Source organism: Aegilops tauschii, chromosome 6 (genome assembly GCF_002575655.3).
Source record: "Aegilops tauschii subsp. strangulata cultivar AL8/78 chromosome 6, Aet v6.0, whole genome shotgun sequence".
In the NCBI taxonomy this organism is placed as follows: Eukaryota; Viridiplantae; Streptophyta; class Magnoliopsida; order Poales; family Poaceae; genus Aegilops; species Aegilops tauschii.
Window position 1 is genome coordinate 84350458 of NC_053040.3, and position 21381 is coordinate 84371838.

The 21381-nt window shown below is 45.8% G+C and overlaps 1 long non-coding RNA gene across 1 annotated transcript; it reads right to left on the bottom strand.

Annotated features, from left to right (window-relative positions):
- Positions 1-4178: 4178 nt before the first annotated feature.
- Positions 4179-9207, bottom strand: LOC120966193 (uncharacterized). The gene is made up of 2 exons (XR_005759412.3): positions 8573-9207; positions 4179-4691 (listed from the first exon to the last, which is right to left on the bottom strand). It is a non-coding gene; the product is annotated as an uncharacterized lncRNA (long non-coding RNA).
- Between the last annotated feature and the right edge of the window lie 12174 nt (positions 9208-21381).

Consider the following 21381-nt stretch of genomic DNA (forward strand, 5'->3'; position numbering starts at 1 on the left):
CACATTGTTCATCTAACACCGTTATCCATCCAACACCATATTACAAAAGTTTCACATAGTTCAGTTCTCATTGTTCTTCTCCTTCTCCTTCCTCAGCCTGATGCACCAAGAGCGGCGAGGCGGTGGAGGCAGCTATGGGATGTAGTCTTCTACCACAATTGGCGTGGTCATGTCGCCCAGCTGTGGGATCGCCGGCGCCACCACCGGTGCGTGGTCATTGTCAGGCACCACCACCATCGCGAGGCCACCATCAGGCAGGACGGGCACGACCATCGCTAGGTCATCCGTTCAAGTGAATGTATCTTTTATTGCAAAGCCACAACTTAGCAATAGATTCAAAGTTAACGATTGGCACCTAGAAAAGCATTTCAACATCTTCACAGATTTTACTAGCTACAATACATTCAAAAAATAAATGATATACAGTTTGTATCTCTTTGCAATGAACACACTCTAGGGGTTTTGCCATCCCCCTTTTCCTTAGATTGTCACAAGTCATGATTTTGTTCTGGGAGAACATCCAAATGAAACCTTATACCCTAGGGGGCAATTTAATACTCCATACTACAGGAAGATACAAAGGTTGCACCCCCCCTAAAATTCACTAGAACATATAGAGATTTATAAGAGCAGGTCCCTTTAGATTCATGCTAGCTAGGCAGGACCTAATTGGGGTAATTTTTTCCAAATAAGAAAGAAGTCTGCCTCTCCATTTAGATATTTTGGCTAAAATTTTATCAATAAAAGCTAGCAGATCTTCTCTGCCAATCTTGTCAAAATGCAAAGGAATTCCTAAAATACTTAATAGGGAAATCCCCAACTATGCATTGGAAAATGTCCTCAAATGGAGTGAGATCATTAACTGTCAAGTTAATAGGGATAAGAGTACACTTATGATAGTTAATTGTCATCCCAGCAATTTGTTCAAAACAGGTTAGAATCTATTTCAGATTCAGAGCAATTCCAGCATCATTTGCCAACAATAAAAGGGTATCATTAGCATATTGTACTCTTATAATAGCACTCTTATAATGGAACTATTCTATGACCAGTTGAAGAGTAATATGCATGTTCAAACAGGAATAATAAAATTACAGTACTCGTAGGAGTAGAATATTTTGTACTTCTAGAATGTTTACTCTGTACAGGATTTTGTACTCCTAGGCCATACTCTGACGAAACTGAATTAAAAAAAAGGGCTCCAGAGATTGCACTTGCACGCACAGATTGTGTACCACGGTCGAGGGGAGGGAGGGAGGGAATGGGGAGGAAGGGTGGAGAGGGAGGAAGGAGGAAGGAGGAGGGGTACCTGGGCGGGTGCGGCTGGTCGCCGGGTGGCGGAGGACGGCAGGGGCAGGCGGGGTGTGGGCACGTCGGGGCGGCGCTCGCCGGCTGCTGCAGGGGCCGGAGGAGGCCCTCGCTCGTCGAAGGGAGGAGGAGAGGAGAGGAGCGCTCGGCCGATCTCGTTCGGGGGGCGCGGGGGCGGCGGGGGTGGAGTCCCGCGGGGGTCGGGGCGGCGGCGTCGGGGCAGCGCAAGACCACAGCGGCGGCGGCGTCGCCGACGGCGTGCAGGCGCGGCGGACGGAGGGGGCGGAGCAAGGGGGCGGCGGCGTACGGTTGGGGTCGAGTGGGGGATCTGGCGAGGGAGGGAGGGAGGCCACAGTGCGAGGGAATAGGTGGAGTGCGGGATGTCTATCTAATGGCGCACCTCCCCCATGTGCGCCATAAGTACGACGATAGCAATGGCGCACCTCACCCTGGTGCGCCATTACAAATTACTAGCCCGACTGGTCAGGTTATATTCCACCTAACCCTATCTCCATCAGAACATGCCCACTAGCCTGACTGGTCAGCACGCAGCACACATACTAGGAGGTCCTGGGTTCGATTCCGAGGCTCCCCAATTTTTGTTTTTATGCATTTAAAATGCTGTTTGATATTTATTTGTGTTTAAATATGTTCAAACTTGTTTAAATCATAACAGTCATATTTTTTATAAAAACAGTAATAATTTTTTTTTAAATATGATCAAATTTATTATTTGAAAATATCATCAAATTTGTTATTTGAAAATATAATCAAGTTTGTTTTTTTTTGCAATTTTAGTTGCATTCATTTGTGACGGTGGAGCGGGCCGGGGAGGGTGCGGGGGAGAGGGTGCGGGGGGTGCTCGGCGGCGGTGGAGCGGGGGAGGGTGCGGTGGGTCGTCGGGGGGTGCGGGGGGTGTTCTGTCCTTGTCGTTACCGGTGTAGGATTCCATCGTTACCCCGGAGCTCTGATAACCATCACTCTTCATGTCCTTGTCCTCGGTGTAGAATGTGTAGCCGTTGATATCGTACGCCTCATACGTCATCAGGTTGTGCTCGGCGCCCTGTGACAAGGCGAATATGAGTTGTCAGAACGCGTAGGGCTTGAGCAGCTCCCCGAAGAGCGCCTCCAGCCACGTCTCCTCCACGAGCAGCTCTGGACTCGGCGAGGCGGAGGTTGCGGCGAGAGTGGGGTGGGGTCGGACGGGAGGATGGGGAGAGGGAGGCGGCGGGGGCGCGGATTGGGAGCGGACGGAGAGGAACTGGCGCGAGGGAGAGGGACGAAGGGGAACTGGCGAGGGAGAGGGAGGAATTAGCTATAGGGGGGAACTGGCGAGGGAGAGGGAGGAATTAGCTATAGCATTCATTTGTGACGGTGGAGCAGGCCGGGAGGGTGCAGGGGGTCGGCGGTGGCGGTGGAGCGGGCCGGGGAGGGTGCGGTGGGTCATCGGCGGCGGTGGAGCAGGGGAGCTAGGGTGTGGTGGGTCGTCGGCGGCGGTGGAGCGGGGGAGGGTGCGGTGGGATAGCGATCGAGATGGAGGGGGATCGCTAGTAATGGCGCACTGTTCCCTGGTGCGCCATTAGTAGTTTTGCAAAAAATAAAAAATAAAAAAAATATAGTAGTGGCGCACTATGTGGCTAGTGCGCCATTACTAGTTAGAACTAGTAATGGCGCACTGTGCCCTGGTGCGCCATTAGTATGTTTGGAAAAATAAATAAAAAATGTTACTAATGGCGCACCTTGTGTCTGGTGCGCCATTAGTGTCTTTCACACTAATGGCGCACCAGCACATGGTGCGCCACTGCTATATAGCAATGGCGCACCACATGTCTGGTGCGCCATTAGTGACCATTCCATCTATAGCCCTTTTCCTAGTAGTGTCTTGTCCATCACATCATTCTCCTAATGATGTGATCCCGTTATCAAATGACAACGCATGTTCATGGTTAGGAAACCTTTACCATCTTTGATCAACGAGCTAGTCTAGTAGAGGCTTACTAGGGACACGGTGTTTGCTTATGTATTCACACATGTATTTAAGTTTCCGATCAATACAATTCTAGCATGAATAATAAACTTTTATCATGAATAAGGAAATATAAAATAACAATTTTATTATTGCCTCTAGGGCATATTTCCTTCAATTTAGTCCCGGGTCGTGGCCAACCGACACTAAAGAGAGGGGCCTTTAGTCCTGATTCATTAGTCCCGGTTGGTGACCCGGGACTAAAGCCCTTCCCAACCGGGATTAATGGTCGATCCTCTACTCCTGGGTGTCCAGGACGGCACGGTCGAGACTCAGCTGGCCAGGCATGAAAATCAGCGTGACATCGATGGACGACGGCGCGGCACGGGAGAAGAATCTGAGGCTTCGCTCCATGACATGATTGACGAAGATGTCGCGCAGAGGGCACGCACGAGGTGCGGCCGCGAGGAGCAACCCGTGGGCGTCGGCGTCGGCGCGCCAGTGCTTGCAGACGCTCCGGCAGGCAGCGGGTCCTCGAGGAGGGAGGCGGCGGAGGATGTCCGCGAGCAACTCATCAGGGACATCTTCAATGGCTGACTGGTAATGAGCCGCGCTCGGTAGGCTTAGGGTTTGCATGTTCCCTGCCGCCGCCGCCGGCATCATATAACTAGTTTTGTATTTTTGTTTTGACTCCCATGCCGAAGCCGAGCAGGTTTAGAACTCTAGACCAGTACAACGACCGTGCATTGCAACGGACTTTGAAAAAAAAAGATGCTACTCACGAAGCTAAAATAACCGAGAACAATGCCGTCTTAGTTAATACACATCTTTTTTTTTAACAATCAGCTAATGCACATTATATTATCAAAGACAATAATGTTATTAAAAACTTCAAAAAAATATGTTTTTGGTTGTAATGGGTTGCGTATTATTCAATCATCTCGGCACGATCCGAGTCCAGAACATCACAAATACAATCTTGCGGGTACCTGACCCAAATTTTACATAACTTATTCGCACAACTCTCCACACTCGAATCCGTTAATCCCATGCCTCTCCTCCGCCAACGATGGCCCACTTCTGCTACATTTTTTTAGAACGATGACGCAAGGAGCGTCCGGCTTTAAATTAATAAAGCCCACCAACAGACAGCATCTGACAAGGTTCGAAACACACACGCAACGAGAAAGCAAGACAGAATAAGTTCGGTACATGCCACCGGCCACTAGGCCTGAGATAAGATGAAGACATTGCACATTGGCTCAAGGCTAGCACCACACAGAAGCCTGAAGACTGCGCCAAAACGAAGCACCTTGGAGCGAAGTTAATGGCACGCTTCCAACTGAATGACTCTGATTCGCTCCATGGTCACCTGCATAAGCTTAGTGTCCCGCTGTTTCCCCAACGGCGTCCAAGTCTGAAGAAAAAGATGGCATTTGAATATCACATTAGCAGGATTCGAGGGAAACATGTGCTCAATACTGGATTTATTTTTAACGGTCCATTACGCTCAAAGCAGCGCCCCAACGCAACGCCACAATGTCGCCTTGACCGCATGGTCGGTGACCCAGCCGTTGTTATGTTTTAGCCTATGAATGTGGTTCTTCCTTCTTCTAGCATTGACTCTCAAATGAAAGAATTTTGTGTTGGCATCCCCTACCTTGAGATTGGAAATCCGCGCGCATTGTTTCTTTCTAGCCCGTTCCACAATTGCCAAGCTAATGAATTTCTTTTTTAGCCTCAATCTTGGATCATGCTCTTCCAACAGAAGTGCCTGGTTCTCTTGTGCTATGTCGAGGTGGAGGACGACGAGAAGGGTGGCATGGAAGTGAACCTTGGACTTGGAGAATAGCCCTCAGCTCCAAGTAGCAAGTTTCTCACGGGTGTTCTTGAGTTTGTGAAAAAAGTTTTGGAAAGGTTCCAAATGTCCAGTAGACTCATTCCAAGCTTCAAGCACCACCTCCTCAAAGCCCGGGATGCAAGTCAAAAAATCTCGAATCTAAAGCTTCATGGCCTCCGTGGGCCACTATCATCGGCGAGGAGGAGAGTGCAATGATCGGAGAGTGCAGATGGGAGCATGGAGAACATGTGTGTCAAACTGTCAAACTGAAGGTCCCAATTTGCATTGCAAGAGAAAGAGTCTAGCTTGCACAAGGTTGGTCTTGCTCTCTCATTACTCCAAGTGAAGCGCCTATGTTGGAGGTTAATTTCCTCGAGCTCCCAAGATTGAAGGGTGTTGTGGAATCTATTGATACAGCTCCGATTGACATTCCTCTTGTTCTTGTCTCAGTTGCGATATATTTGATTTAAGTCACCGATTGCCAACCATTTATGATCGGAGGCGGGTTTTTGGGAGAGAAGCTCGGCTAAAAAATCATCTTTTCTAGCCGCGGCGGTAGGACCATACACGGAGGTGATCTTGAAGGCAGTGCCCGAGTAGCGCTCATGGACCATGGCCAAAAGGCAAAATTCGGAGACGATGATGTTGGAAACGTCGAAGAAAGATTCGTCCCACAGCATAAGAATTCCCCCTCTTGTTCCCAACGCTGGGCGGGCAAACCTTTTAAGGCGAAAGCCTCCCAGGTAGCCTGCAGTGTACTGATCAATATTCACCAATTTGGTTTCCTGTAATAAACATACAATCTGGCAAGATGACGCGGCGTTGATCTCGTGCATGGTGGTTTTCCTGTCGGTGTCGTTCAAACCTCTCACGTTCCAAGTTAGGCCTTGTTCGGTTGATGGAGATTCAATCCCCTAGTGGATTCAATCCACGCAGGGGTTTGGTGACACCCACCCCGTCACCCAATCCTCATTATTTCCTTTCCTTCTAATCCCGGTCACTTTAGATTCATTCGGTTAATCCCCAAAATCCCTAATCCTACAAATTCATAGTGTGAGAGAGGAAGGAAGATGAGGGGATGGTAGGGGCGTTGGATCTTACCGGCGAGATGGTCGCCATACGGAGAGGTGAGGGCCGCCGCCGCCTCGAGGTTACCGCGCCGCCACCACCGCTGCCATCGAATCGCGGGAGAGACAGGGGTGGAGCGAAGGACTCCGTTTTTTGTCTGTCGTTCATCGGGCAGGGTTTGGTTTCCACGGGATGGGAGGAGAGGTTTTTTTCCGGTGAAAACCCAGTGGTTTCGGAGGGAATAGGCCGGGGTTCGACCTCCGCCGGGTTTAACCGAACACACCTATATGACTGACCGGGATCCGACCCCCGCAGGGGTGAAACCCACGTGGATCGGGGGGGGGGGGGGGGGGGGGGGGTTGACGCAAATCCCGGCGGGGCTGGGGATAAACGAACAAGGCCTTAAGAAGTTTACTCTGTCACTCATTGGGAAACAGCCGTGACTGAAGGTTACAGGTAGAAGCAAAACTGGGAACATCCCAGGTTGAAGCAAAACAGAACCAGAACATCTGAAGCAGAAACCCAGCTAGGTACAGGGGGCTAAGTCTCTGGCATCGAGCCTAACCTTAGCAAACACTAGCATGGAACGCCAGAGCATCTCAGGGCAAGCACGACTAGAACAAACTGGATCAAACATAAGGAGATTGAAACTAGCCATCGACAAAATCGAGCGCCGCCGCGCCTGATCAGAACATCGCCAACCGCAGCCTCAGCAACACTGTAAGTAGGAGATGGAAAATAAAATTCACGGCTCTGTCCTCACGCTTGAAAATCAACGCTTGGTGAGCGAGCATACTAAAGTGTTGATGTCCAAGCTCCAATGGAACAAAAATCACTAGAATTGTCTGTTGTTACTATAACCATGTAACGATCACCTTTCATACAAGCAAAAGTTGAAAGGACGCATTATGAGTCCAGATATAGGGAATAAGAGGAACTGCAATCCTAGAAAGCAGAATTCACATACAGCTAGCACACATTCTCTATATAAAATGAGTAAACAAGCGGAGCTGGACTAAGCAAGCAGAGATACGATGATAGTCACAGGAGTGACAGTCATTCACGTGGTAGAACCAATACTCGGAAATTCCCCTTTTCCAGGAATCGCAATCCTAGAAAGCAGAATTCACATACAGCTAGCGCACACTCTCTATGTATAATGAGTAAAGAGAGAAAAGGAGAATGTCAATCCTTGAAAACAAGCAGAGCTGGACTAAGCATTGACGATGATGGTCACAGGAGTGGCAGTCAGTCACATGGCAGATCCATCAGACTGGGGGTCGCACCAAACTGGTGTTGGTACGTCAGTCGCTCCTATGTCGTCTGGTGCTCGATAGCTGAACCTGGATTCTTCGTCTGGTGTTCGGTAACTGTACCAACTGACCTGGAGGACATGGGGTCGCAACCCTCCCATGTCCCTCATGTAGTAGTGATCCGCCTCCTCCTCGCTCTTCACCAAACGGTCATCAAGAAAATGAATAGTGGGCTCCGACTGAGTGACACTAGATATGGAAGAAGCCCGACCCAGGTAAATCATCTCACCCGCTGTGTTCTTGTAGTGGACCCACGTGGCTTGGCCGGCGGCATCGTCAACAGACAGACGGAAAACTTTGATATCAACTGTCCTCTTGCTACAATGAGTCTTCTTCACGGCAAACAGAAGATGTCCTGCTGTGGACTCCACCAGGTACCTCCTCAGCATGGTACCCTCCTGAGCTTCATAGACATCATCCAGCGGTTTGCTCGAGCGTAACGCAACATGATATCTCACCATTCTGAAGGAGGGGCCCTCCGGAACAAGCCTGATCAGATCTTCATTGGACGTGAGGAAGTGGAAGGAGCCCTGATAGAACAAAATGTCCAGCACCCTATCTGCTGCACTTCCAATCTCGGTCCAGTGATCCTCCTTCAACTCCCACGTCGCTATGGTCTAATCAAGGGATTGGCCAATGTGTACCACGGCAGCCACCGTGTACCCAGCGGTTGAAGGGGGCCGTGAGAGGGCTGCCATCTCAACCCAGGCGCGGCGAGTCACCCCTTGCTTGTCCAGTATCGTCACCGGCAGATTTCGCGGCAACTTTTTCCAGCAGCTATAGCCGCTATAGCGAGCTATTGCGGCAGCTAACCCAGTTAGCGGCAGGTAGTACATGTGCATATTTAGTAGAATTACCGTGCCTATTCAGCAGTAAAACAGGGTATTTTCATCAAGAAAATAGAGGATTTTCAGCAGGAAAACAGAGTATATAACTATTAAACTATATACTTAATTATTTATCAGTTCACAAACATGGAAAATCAAATCAAGCATGCATCTATTCATCAGTCCACAAGACATGGGAATCAAACAAGCATCAGCAGCAATCCGCGATAAGTCACTTGAGTTCAAATACCCTGTGGTCACTGCATCCGGCCTTGCTGCCTTGCCTCCCCGTCACTGCATCCGGCTTCCCTTCCGGCGATGTAGCAGCCGGTTCACGCGCAGCTGGGATGAGTCGAGGTCGAGCACAGCCGCCGCCACCTTTTCGCTGGGAGGGAGAGAAGGGAATGGGATACGAGATGCTAGGTTTCGTGGGGGTGCTGCTCTCTGTACCGAGGAAATTTGGGCCAAGCTCTATTTGGGCCTCTATTTCAGACTTTCAGCCCGTCCCAGCGAAACTGCCGCTACCGTTAAGCCGAACCGCTTGGGAGCAACTAGTTAACGAGCGCTCCTTCGGGAGCCTCGCAACGATCAGCGCCACTTGGCGCTCTCAGCCATTCGCCACGTGTCATGCTCTGAACGCTTCCTCTAGATTTTGTTTTTTTATTTTTCTGCACGCGTTTTCGGCTTTTTAAACGTTTTTTTTTGTTTTTTCGATGTTTTGGTTTTCCCCGGTCTTCCTTAGCTTTTCGACGCGCGAAAAAACGCGCTTACTTTTTTTTCTTTCGTGAAAAGTCACGTTTTTTTTTTGCAAGAGGCACGGTTGTGCTTTAGCGAGAGTCACGGCCGTGCCTTTCGGAAATGAAAAAAAAAACGCGTTTTTTGTTTTTTTTTATTTCGTGAGAGTCACGGTTTTACTTCCGCGAGAGGCACGGTTGTGCTTTCGTGAGAGTCACGGCCGTGCCTCTCGGAAAGGAAAAAACAAAACGCGTTTTCTGTTTTTTTTTCTTTCACGAGAGTCACGGTTTTGCTTCCGCGAGAGGCACGGTTGTGCTTTTGCGAGAGTCATGGCCGTGCCTCTCGGAAAGGGAAAAAAATACGCGTTTTCTGTTTTTTTTCTTTCGCGAGAGTCACGGTTTTGCTTTTGCCAGAGGCACGGTTGTGCTTTCGCGAGAGTCACGGGCGTGCCTCTTTCGAAAAGGGAAAAACGCGTTTTCTTTTTTTTTCTTTCCACGAGAGTCACGGTTTTGCTTCCACGAGAGGCACGGTTGTGATTTCGTGAGAGGCACGGACGTGCCTCTTTCGGAAAGGGAAAAAACCGTGCTCTCGGTTTGATTTTTCGTCTGGTTTTTTTCGTGAAAAAAAAGTTCGTCAAAACCTATCAACATGGGATCTAGTTTTGAAGATTTCAACGCGAGAAATCCAATGGTGAAAACGGTTTGAAATTTGGACGCACGGTTTAAGAGATAAAACGTTTTCAATAAACGAATCTACGAAAAAAGGAAAAACTCCCCGGTTGCGACAAATGACGCGCTGCATGTGCGCCACTTGTCATGACCGAAAAGATGGAGTGTTCTTTGCAACAAGTACTCTTAATCAGTGATTTCGGAATCGCTCCGTTTAGTGCCGCGATCGCGTGCGTAGCGGCAGATTGCGTTTTTCAAGTGATTGCATCGCGGGGAGGCTTCCAGCCAGCAATTGCGCCGCAATAGCGCTAGTTTCGCCCGCGATTCAATTCTTTGATGCGACCTCTCTTCTCTCCATTGCATAGGTTGTATAGAGTGAATTGTGGCTCCGGGTCTTTAGAGCAACTCTAGCAGATCCCGCAAAACGCCCCAGCCCGCAAAATAACCGCCAAATTGCGGGTCGGGGCCAAAAAATCTGCACGAGCAGACACCGCAAAACGCTCCGGCCCGTAAAAAAATTTGCGGGGCGCGGCAAATCTTCTTCCCCAACCTCTATCTTCACGGGCTGGGAAGCCGACCCGAGCTCAACCCCCATCCGGCACGAGATTTGGTGGGAGGGACATTTCCGCGCTCCCTTTCCCGCTTCCCGCACCCTCCGCCACCATTGCCCCCCCCCTCCGAAAGCTCCGGCTGCTCCTCCCCGGCCGTCCCTCGCCGCCATGGACGACCCCATGCTGCCCCCCGTCACCGTCGAGGTCGCGCACGCCCCTTCCCCTCGGGTGGATCTCGTCACCGGCCATGTAGGCCCCGCCGGCGTCGCCCAAGCACACGCCACACCTGCCCGCAAGCGGCAGGGCAACGTGCTTGTGCAAGGCGGCAATCCGGCTGCCCCCGCCGCGATGGCCCGCGCTCCGGGCGGCAATGCTGCTGTGCGATCCCGGCCGGCGGCGGAGAAGGCCGGCAAGGCCGCGGGCGCAAAGCGGAGGAAGGTTCCGACTTCAAGGAACAAATCTTCTTCAACCTCTCACTCCATCCCCCCGCAAGGAGGTGCTCCGGCGATGCCGTTCAACGGTGCCGCTCCCCCCCCTGAGCAAGGTGTTCGACGAAATGGCCGGAAGGTATATCTCTTCGGACTTTGGTGATTCTCTTTCATTTTCGCCATTGTTTTTCGATAGCTCGTGATTTGTTATCGTTCGGTACAGCGGTGGTTCGAACAATGCAACAACCGAGTTCGTGAACTTGTTGGACACGAACGCGGTTGACATTGATCAAGCCCCCTTTGAACCTTTCGACTACAATGAAACAGAGTGTGCCGTGGACGATCATGATTGTGCGGACGACTTGGCAGAGATCGAAGCGGAAGCGTTTGAGAATTCACAAGAAAAAGCTGGGAAAAGCCAAAGATCGAAGAACTACACCATCTTGGAAGATCAAGCTTTGATCAAAGCATGGAGTGCGGTGTCTCTTGATGCATGCACGGGTACTAATCAAACCGCCAAGAGATATTAGCAAAGGATCGAAGATCAATACTTCCGCATTATGAAAAACTACCCCAACAAGACTCCACGCACATTTCGGTCGCTTCAAGGTCGTTGGGAGAACATCAAGCCTATGTGCAGCCGTTCGGCAGCTTGCTTGGAGCAAGTACGCAATGCACCTCCAAGTGGCACCGTGGAGTGATACGTCTCCAATGTATCTATAATTTTTTATTGTTCCATGCTATATTATATTCTGTTTTGGACATTATTGGGCTTTATTATATATTTTTATATTATTTGGGACTAACCTATTAACCAGAGGCCCAGCCCAGAATTGTTGTTTTTTGCTTATTTCAGAGTTTCGCAGAAAAAGAATATCAAACGGAGTCCAAACGGAATGAAACCTTCGGGAACGTGATTTTCGGAACGAACGTGATCCAGAGGACTTGGACCCTACGTCAAGACATCAACCAGGAGGGCACGAGGTAGGGGGCGCGCCTACCCCCCCCCCCTCCACCCTCGTGGGCCCCCTGTTGCTCCAACGACGTACTCCTTCCTCCTATATATACCTACGTACCCCCAAACTACCATATACGGAGCCAGAAACCTAATTCCACCGCCGCAACCTTCTGTACCCGTGAGATCCCATCTTGGGGCCTGTTCCGGAGCTCCGCCGGAGGGGCATCGATCACGGAGGGCTTCTACGTCAACACCATAGCCTCTCCGATGATGTGTGAGTAGTTTACCTCAGACCTTCGGGTCCATAGTTATTAGCTAGATGGCTTCTTCTCTCTTTTTGGATCTCAATACAATGTTCTCCCCCTCTCTTGTGGAGATCTATTCGATGTAATCTTCTTTTGCGGTGTGTTTGTTGAGACCGATGAATTGTGGGTTTATGATCAAGTTTATCTATGAACAATATTTGAATCTTCTCTAAATTCTTTTATGTATGATTGGTTATCTTTGCAAGTCTCTTCGAATTATCAGTTTGGTTTGGCTACGAGATTGATCTTTCTTGCAATGGGAGAAGTGCTTAGCTTTGGGTTCAATCTTGCGGTGTCCTTTCCCAGTGACAGTAGGGGCAGCAAGGCACGTATTGTATTGTTTCCATCGAGGATAACAAGATGGGGTTTATATCATATTGCATGAGTTTATCCCTCTACATCATGTCATCTTGCTTAAAGCGTTACTCTGTTCTTATTGACTTAATACTCTAGATGCATGCTGGATAGCGGTCGATGTGTGGAGTAATAGTAGTAGATGCAGGCAGGAGTCGGTCTACTTGTCTCGGACGTGATGCCTATATACATGATCATACCTAGATATTCTCATAACCATGCTCAATTCTGTCAATTGCTCAACAGTAATTTGTTCACCCACCGTAAATACTTATGCTCTCGAGAGAAGCCACTAGTGAAACCTATGGCCCCCGGGTCTATTTTCCATCATATTAATCTCCCGACAACAAGCTATTTCTAGTGTAGTTTTTATTTTGTTTTCTTTACTTTGCATCTCTATTATAAAAATACCAAAAATATTATCTTATCATATCTATCAGATCTCACTCTCGTAAGTGACCGTGTAGGGATTGACAACCCCTTATCGCGTTGGTTGCGAGGATTTATTTGTTTGTGTAGGTGCGAGGGACTCGTGCGTGGCCTCCTACTGGATTGATACCTTGGTTCTCAAAAACTGAGGGAAATACTTATGCTACTTTGATGCATCACCCTTTCCTCTTCAAGGGAAAACCAACGCAGTGCTCAAGAGGTAGCAAGAAGGATTTCTGGCGCCGTTGCCGGGGAGTCTATGCAAAAGTCAACATACCAAGTACCCATCACAAACCCTTATCTCTCGCATTACATTATTTGCCATTTGCCTCTCGTTTTCCTCTCCCCCACTTCACCCTTGCCGTTTTATTCGCCCTCTCTCTTTTCCATTCGCCTTTTTTCGCTTGCTTCTTGTTTGCTCGTGTTTGGATTGCTTGCTTGTCACGATGGCTCAAGATAATACCAAATTGTGTGACTTTACCAATACCAACAATAATGATTTCCTTAGCACTCCGATTGCTCCTCTTACCGATACTGAATCTTGTGAAATCAATGCTGCTTTGTTGAATCTTGTCATGAAAGATCAATTCGCCGGCCTTCCTAGTGAAGATACCGCTACTGATCTAAATAGCTTCGTTGATTTGTGTGATATGCAAAAGAAGAAAGATGTGGATAATGATATTGTTAAATTGAAGCTATTTCCTTTTTCACTTAGAGATCGTGCTAAAGCTTGGTTTTCGCCTTTGCCTAAAAATGGTATTGATTCATGGAATAAGTGCAAAGATGCTTTTATCTCTAAGTATTTTCCTCCCGCTAAGATCGTCTCTCTTATAAAAGATATTATGAATTTTAAGCAACTTGATCATGAACATGTTGCACAAGCCTGGGAGAGGATGAAATTAATGATACGTAATTGCCCTACGCATGGTTTGAATTTGTGGATGATTATACAAAAAATTTATGCCGGATTGAATTTTGCTTCTAGAAATCTTTTAGATTCGGCCGCGGGAGGCACTTTTATGGAAATCACTTTAGGAGAATCTACTAAACTCCTAGATAATATTATGGTTAATTATTCTCAATGGCACACTGAAAGATCTACTAATAAAAAAGTGCATGCGATAGAAGAAATTAATGTTTTGAGTGGAAAGATGAATGAACTTATGAAATTATTTGCTACTAAGAGTGTTTCTTCTGATCCTAATGATATGCCTTTGTCTACTTTGATTGAGAATAATAATGAACCTATGGATGTGAATTTTGTTGGTAGGAATAATTTTGGTAACAACGCGTATAGAGGAAACTTTAATCCTAGGTCTTATCCTAGTAATTCCTCCAATAACTATGATAATTCCTACAACAATTCTTATGGAAACTTTAATAAGATGTCTTCTGAATTTGAGACTAGTGTTAAGGAATTTATGAATTCGCAAAAGAATTTCAATGCTTTGCTTCAAGAAAAATTGCTTAAAGTTGATGAATTGGCTAGGAACGTTGATAGAATTTCTCTTGATGTTGATTCTTTAAAACTTAGATCTATTCCTCCTAAGCATGATATCAATGAGTCTCTCAAAGCCATGAGAATTTCCACTGATGAGTGCAAAGAAAGAACCGCTAGGATGCGTGCTAAGAAAGATTGCTTTGTGAAAGCGTGTTCTTCTAATTTCTATGAAAATAAAGATGAAGATCTTAAAGTTACTGATGTGTCCCCTATTAAATCTTTATTTTGCAATATGAATCTTGATAATGATGGGACTGAATATGATCCACCTTTACCTAGAAGGCGTTCCAGAAATTCAGAGTTTTTAGATCTTGATGCTAAAATTGATAAAAGTGGGATTGAAGAGATCAAAACATTAGATATTAATGAACCCACTATTTTGGAATTCAAGGAATTTAATTATGATAATTGCTCTTTGATAGATTGTATTTCTTTGTTGCAATCCGTGCTAAATTCTCCTCATGCTTATAGTCAAAATAAAGCCTTTACCAAACATATCGTTGATGCTTTGATGCAATCTTATGAAGAAAAACTTGAGTTGGAAGTTTCTATCCCTAGAAAACTTTATGATGAATGGGAACCTACTATTAAAATTAAAATTAAAGATCATGAATGCTATGCTTTGTGTGATTTGGGTGCTAGTGTTTCCACGATTCCAAAAACTTTGTGCGATTTGCTAGGTTTCCGTGATTTTGATGATTGCTCTCTAAACTTGCACCTTGCGGATTCCACTATTAAGAAACCTATGGGAAGAATTAATGATGTTCTTATTGTTGCAAATAGGAACTATGTGCCCGTAGACTTTATTGTTCTTGACATAGATTGCAATCCTTCATGTCCTATTATTCTTGGTAGACCTTTCCTTAGAACGATTGGTGCAATTATTGATATGAAGGAAGGAAATATTAGATTCCAATTTCCGTTAAGGAAAGGCATGGAACACTTCCCTAGAAAGAAAATAAAATTACCTTATGAATCTATTATGAGAGCCACTTATGGATTGCCTACCAAAGATGGCAATACCTAGATCTATCCTTGCTTTTATGCCTAGTTAGGGGCGTTAAATGATAGCGCTTGTTGGGAGGCAACCCAATTTTATTTTTAGTTTTTTGCTTTTTGCTTCTGTTTAGGAATAAATATTTGATCTAGCCTCTGGTTAGATGTGTTTTTATGTTTTAATTAGTGTTTGTGCCAAGTTTAACCTATAGGATCTTCGTGGATGATAGTTATTTGATCTTGCTGAAAATTGCAGAAACTTTCTGTTCACGAAAATAATTGTTAAAAATCACCAGAACGTGATAAAATATTGATTCCAATTGCTGCTGATCAATAAACAAATTGTCTAGGTCGTCCTATTTTGGCTTTGGAGTTCTAGAAGTTTGCGTTAGTTACAGATTACTACAGACTGTTATGTTTTTGACTGATTCTGTTTTCGTGTGTTGTTTGCTTATTCTGATGAATCTATGGCTAGTAAAATAGTTTATAAACCATAGAGAAGTTGGAATACAGTAGGTTTAACACTAATATAAATAAATAATGAGTTCATTACAGTACCTTGAAGTGGTCTTTTGTTTTCTTTCGCTAACGGAGTTTTGTGTTGTGTTTTGTGTTGTGAAGTTTTCAAGTTTTGGGTGAAAGATTTGATGGATTATGGAAAAGGAGTGGCAAGAGCCTAAGCTTGGGGATTCCCATGGCACCCCAAGATAATCTAAGGACACCTAAAAGCCAAAGCTTGGGGATACCCGGAAGGCATCCCCTCTTTCGTCTACTTCCATCGGTAACTTTACTTGGAGCTATATTTTTATTCACCACATGATATGTGTTTTGCTTGGAGTGTCTTGTATGATTTGAGTCTTTGCTTTTTAGTTTACCACAATCATCCTTGCTGTACACACCTTTTGAGAGAGACACACATGATTCGGAAATTATTAGAATACTCTATGTGCTTCACTTATATCTTTTGAGTTATATAGTTTTTACTCTAGTGCTTCACTTATATCTATTAGAGCACGGCGGTGGTTTTGTTTTATAGAAACTTTTGTTCTCTCATGATGCACTTAGATTATTTTGAGAGTCCTACAAAACAACATAGTAGTTTGCTTTAACAATAATAGGCATTCAAGATTAGTAAAGAAAAAAGAAAAATTCTTATGAGTGTGTTGAATACTATGAGAAGTTTGATACTTGATAATTGTTTTGAGATATGAAGATGGTGATATTAGAGTCATGATAGTTGAGTAGTTTTGAATTTGAGAAATACTTGTGTTAAAGTTTGTGATTCCCGTAGCATGCACGTATGGTGAACCGTTATGTGATGAAGTCGGAGCATGATTTATTTATTGATTGTCTTCGTTATGAGTGGCAGTCGGGGACGAGCGATGGTCTTTTCCTACCAATCTATCCCCCTAGGAGCATGCACGTAATACTTTGCTTTGATAACTTGTAGATTTTTGCAATAAGTATATGAGTTCTTTATGACTAATGTTGAGTCCATGGATTATACGCACTTTTCTTCCTTCCACCATTGCTAGCCTCTCTAATACCGCGCACTTTTCGCCGGTATCATACACCCACCATATACCTTCCTCAAAACAGCCACCATACCTACCTATCATGGCATTTCCATAGCCATTCCGAGATATATTGCCATGCAACTTACCACCGTTCCGTTTACTATGACACGCTCCATCATTGTCATATTGCTTTGCATGATCATGTAGTTGACATTGTATTTGTGGCAAAGCCACCGTTCATAATTCTTTCATACATGTCACTCTTGATTCATTGCATATCCCGGTATACCGCCGGAGGCATTCACATAGAGTCATATTTTGTTCTCAGTATTGAGTTGTAATTGTTGAGTTGTAAGAAAATAAACGTGTGATGATCATCATTTCTAGAGCATTATCCCAAGTGAGGAAAGGATGATGGAGACAATGATTCCCCCACAAGTCGGGATGAGACTCCAGACGAAAAAAAGAGGCCATAAAAAAGGAAGAAAAGGCCCAAATAAAAAAAGAGAGAAAAAGAGAGAAGGGACAATGTTACTATCCTTTTACCACACTTGTGCTTCAAAGTAGCACCATGATCTTCATGATAGAGAGTCTCCTATGATATCACTTTCATATACTAGTGGGAATTTTTCATTATAGAACTTGGCTTGTATATTCCAATGATGGGCTTCCTCAAAATGCCCTAGGTCTTCGTGAGCAAGCGAGTTGGATGCACACCCACTTAGTTTCTTTTGTTGAGCTTTCATATACTTATAGCTCTAGTGCATCCGTTGCATGGCAATCCACTCACTCACATTGATATCTATTGATGGGCATCTCCATAGCCTATTGATACACCTAGTTGATGTGAGACTATCTTCTCCTTTTTGTCTTCTCCACTACCACCATTCTATTCCACATATAGTGCTATGTCCATGGCTCACGCTCATGTATTGCGTGAAGATTGAAACAGTTTGAGAATGTCAAAAGTATGAAACAATTGCTTGGCTTGTCATCGGGGTTGTGCATGATTTAAATATTTTGTGTGGTGAAGATAGAGCATAGCCAGACTATATGATTTTGTAGGGATAACTTTCTTTGGCCATGTTATTTTGAGAAGACATAATTGCTTAGTTAGTATGCTTGAAGTATTATTATTTTTATGTCAATATTAAACTTTTTTCTTGAATCTTTCGGATCTGAATATTCATACCACAATTAAGAAGAATTACATTGAAATTATGCCAAGTAGCATTCCACATCAAAAATTCTGTTTTTTATCATTTACCTACTCGAGGACGAGCAGGAATTAAGCTTGGGGATGCTTGATACGTCTCCAACGTATCTATAATTTTTTATTGTTCCATGGTATATTATATTATTTTTTGGACATTATTGGGCTTTATTATACACTTTTATATTATTTTTGGGACTAACCTATTAACCGGAGGCCCAGCCCAGAATTGCTGTTTTTTGCCTATTTCAGAGTTTCGCAGAAAAAGAATATCAAACGGAGTCCAAACGGAATGAAACCTTCGGGAACGTGATTTTCGGAACGAACGTGATCCAGAGGACTTGGACCCTACGTCAAGACATCAACCAGGAGGGCACGAGGTAGGGGGGCGCGCCTACCCCCAAGGGCGCGCCCCCCACCCTCGTGGGCCCCCTGTTGCTCCACCGACGTACTCCTTCCTCCTATATATACCTACTGTTGGGGAATGTAGCAATAATTCAAAATTTTCCTACGTGTCACCAAGATCAATCTAGGAGATGCTAGCAACAAGAGAGAGGGAGTGCATCTTCATACCCTTGAAGATCGCTAAGCGGAAGCGTTACAAGAACGCGGTTGATGGAGTCGTACTCGCGCCTCAAATCGCGGAAGATCCGATCTAGCGCCGAACAGACGGCGCCTCCGCGTTCAACACACGTACAGCCCAGGGACGTCTCCTCCTTCTTGATCCAGCAAGGGGAGACGAGAAGTTGAGGGAGAAATCCAGCAGCACGACGGCGTGGTGGCAATGGAGCTCGTGGTTCTCCGGCAGGGCTTCGCCAAGCACTACGGAGGAGGAGGATATGTATGAGGAGGAAGGGGCTGCGCCAGGCCGGGGGTGCGGCTGCCCTCTCTCTCCCTCACTATATATAGGGGGAAGGGGTTGGAGGAGGCGCCCTAGGGTTCCCTAGGGGAGGGGCGGCGGCCACAGGGGAAACCCTAGATGGGTTTGGGCGCCCCCACCCCTGGGAAACTTGCCCCCAAGCCGGGAGGGGTGGCTGCCCTAGGGGAGGCGCCCCCACCTCTCCACGTTACGTGAGAGGGGTTGGGAGGGGCGCACAGCCCCTTAGTGGGCTGGTGTGCCCCCTCCCCTTGGTCCATAAGGCCCCCCAACGCTTGTCGGGGCCTCCGAAACACCTTTCGGTCACGCTGGTCGTCACCCGGTACTCCCAGAACAATTCCGGACTCCAATACCCTTCGTCCAATATATCGATCTTCACCTCCGGACCATTCCGGAGTTCCTCGTCATGTCTGGGATCTCATCCGGGACTCCGAACAACCTTCGATAACCACATACTATTTCCCATAACAACTCTAGCGTCACCGAATCTTAAGTGTGTAGACCCTACGGGTTCGGGAACCATGCAGACATGACCGAGACACCTCTCCGGCCAATAACCAATAGCGGGATCTGGATACCCATATTGGCTCCCACATATTCCACAATGATCTCATCGGATGAACCACAATGTCGGGGATTCAATCAATCCCGTATACAATTCCCTTTGTCCACCGGTATGTTACTTGCCCGAGATTCGATCGTCGGTATCCCAATACTTTGTTCAATCTCGTTACCGGCAACTCTCTTTACTCGTTCCGTAACGCATGATCCCGTGGCTAACTCATTTTTCACATTGAGCTCATTATGATGATGCATTACCGAGTGGGCCCAGAGATACCTCTCCGTCATACGGAGTGACAAATCCCAGTCTCGATTCGTGCCAACCCAACAGACACTTTCGGAGATACCTGTAGTGCACCTTTATAGCCACCCAGTTACGTTGTGACGTTTGGTACACCCAAAGCATTCCTACAGTATCCGGGAGTTGCACAATCTCATGGTCTAAGGAAACGATACTTGACATTAGAAAAGCTCTTAGCAAACGAACTACACGATCTTGTGATATGCTTAGGATTGGGTCTTGTCCATCACATCATTCTCCTAATGATGTGATCCGGTTATCAATGAAATCCATTGTCCATGGTCAGGAAACCATAACCATCTATTGATCAACGAGCTAGTCAACTAGAGGCTTACTAGGGACATGTTGTGGTCTATGTATTCACATATGTATTACGGTTTCCAGTTAATACAATTATAGCATGAACAATAGACAATTATCATGAACAAGGAAATACAATAATAACCATTTTATTATTGCCTCTAGGGCATATTTCCAATAGTCTCCCACTTGCACTAGAGTCAATAATCTAGTTCACATCACCATGTGATTAACACTCAAAGTTCACATCGCCATGTGATTAACACTCAATGAGTTCTAGGGTTTGATGATGTCATGCTTACGAGAGAGGTTTTAGTCAACGGGTCTGCAACATTCAGATCCGTGTGTGCTTTACAAATCTCTATGTCATCTTGTAGATGCAGCTACCACACGCTACTTGGAGCTATTCCAAATAACTGCTCTACTATACGAATCCGGTTTACTACTCAGAGTCATCCGGATTAGTGTCAAAATTTGTATCGACGTAACCCTTTACGACGAACCCCCTTTCCACCTCCATAATCGAGAAAATTCCTTAGTCCACTAGTTACTAAGGATAAGTTCGACCGCTGTCATGTGATCCATTCCTGGATCACTATTGTATCCCTTGACTAACTCATGGCAAGGCACACTTCAGGTGCGGTACACAGCATAGCATACTGTACAGCCTACGTCTAAAGCATAGGGGACGACCTTCGTCCTTTCTCTCTCTCTCTTCTGCCGTGGTCAGGTCTTGAGTCTTACTGAATACTCACACCTTGTAACACAGCCAAGAACTCCTTCTTTGCTGATCTATTTTCAGCTCCTTCAAAATCTTGTCACGGTATGTATTCATTTGAAAGTACTATTAAGCGTTTTTGATCTATCCTTATAGATCTTGATGCTCAATGTTCAAGTTGCTTAATCCAGGTTTTCCATTGAAAAACACTTTTCAAATAACCCTGTATGCTTTCCAGAAATTCTACATCATTTCTGATCAACAATATGTTAACAATATATACTCATCAAAAATTCTATAGTGCTCCCACTCACTTCTTTGGAAATACAAGTTTCTCATAAACTTTGTAAAAACCAAAATCTTTGATCATCTCATCAAAGCGTACATTCCAACTCCGAGATGCTTACTCCAGTCCTTAGAAGGATTGCTGGAGCTTTGCATACTTGTTAGCATCTTTCAGGATTGACAAAACCTTCTGGTTGTATCACATACAACCTTTCCTCAAGAAAATCGTCGGGGAAACAATTTTTTGACATCCTATCTGCAAGATTTCATAAATAATGCAGTAACTGCTAATATAATTCCAACAGACTCTTAGCATCGCTACGAGTGAGAAAGTCTCATCGCAGTCAACTCCTTGAACTTGT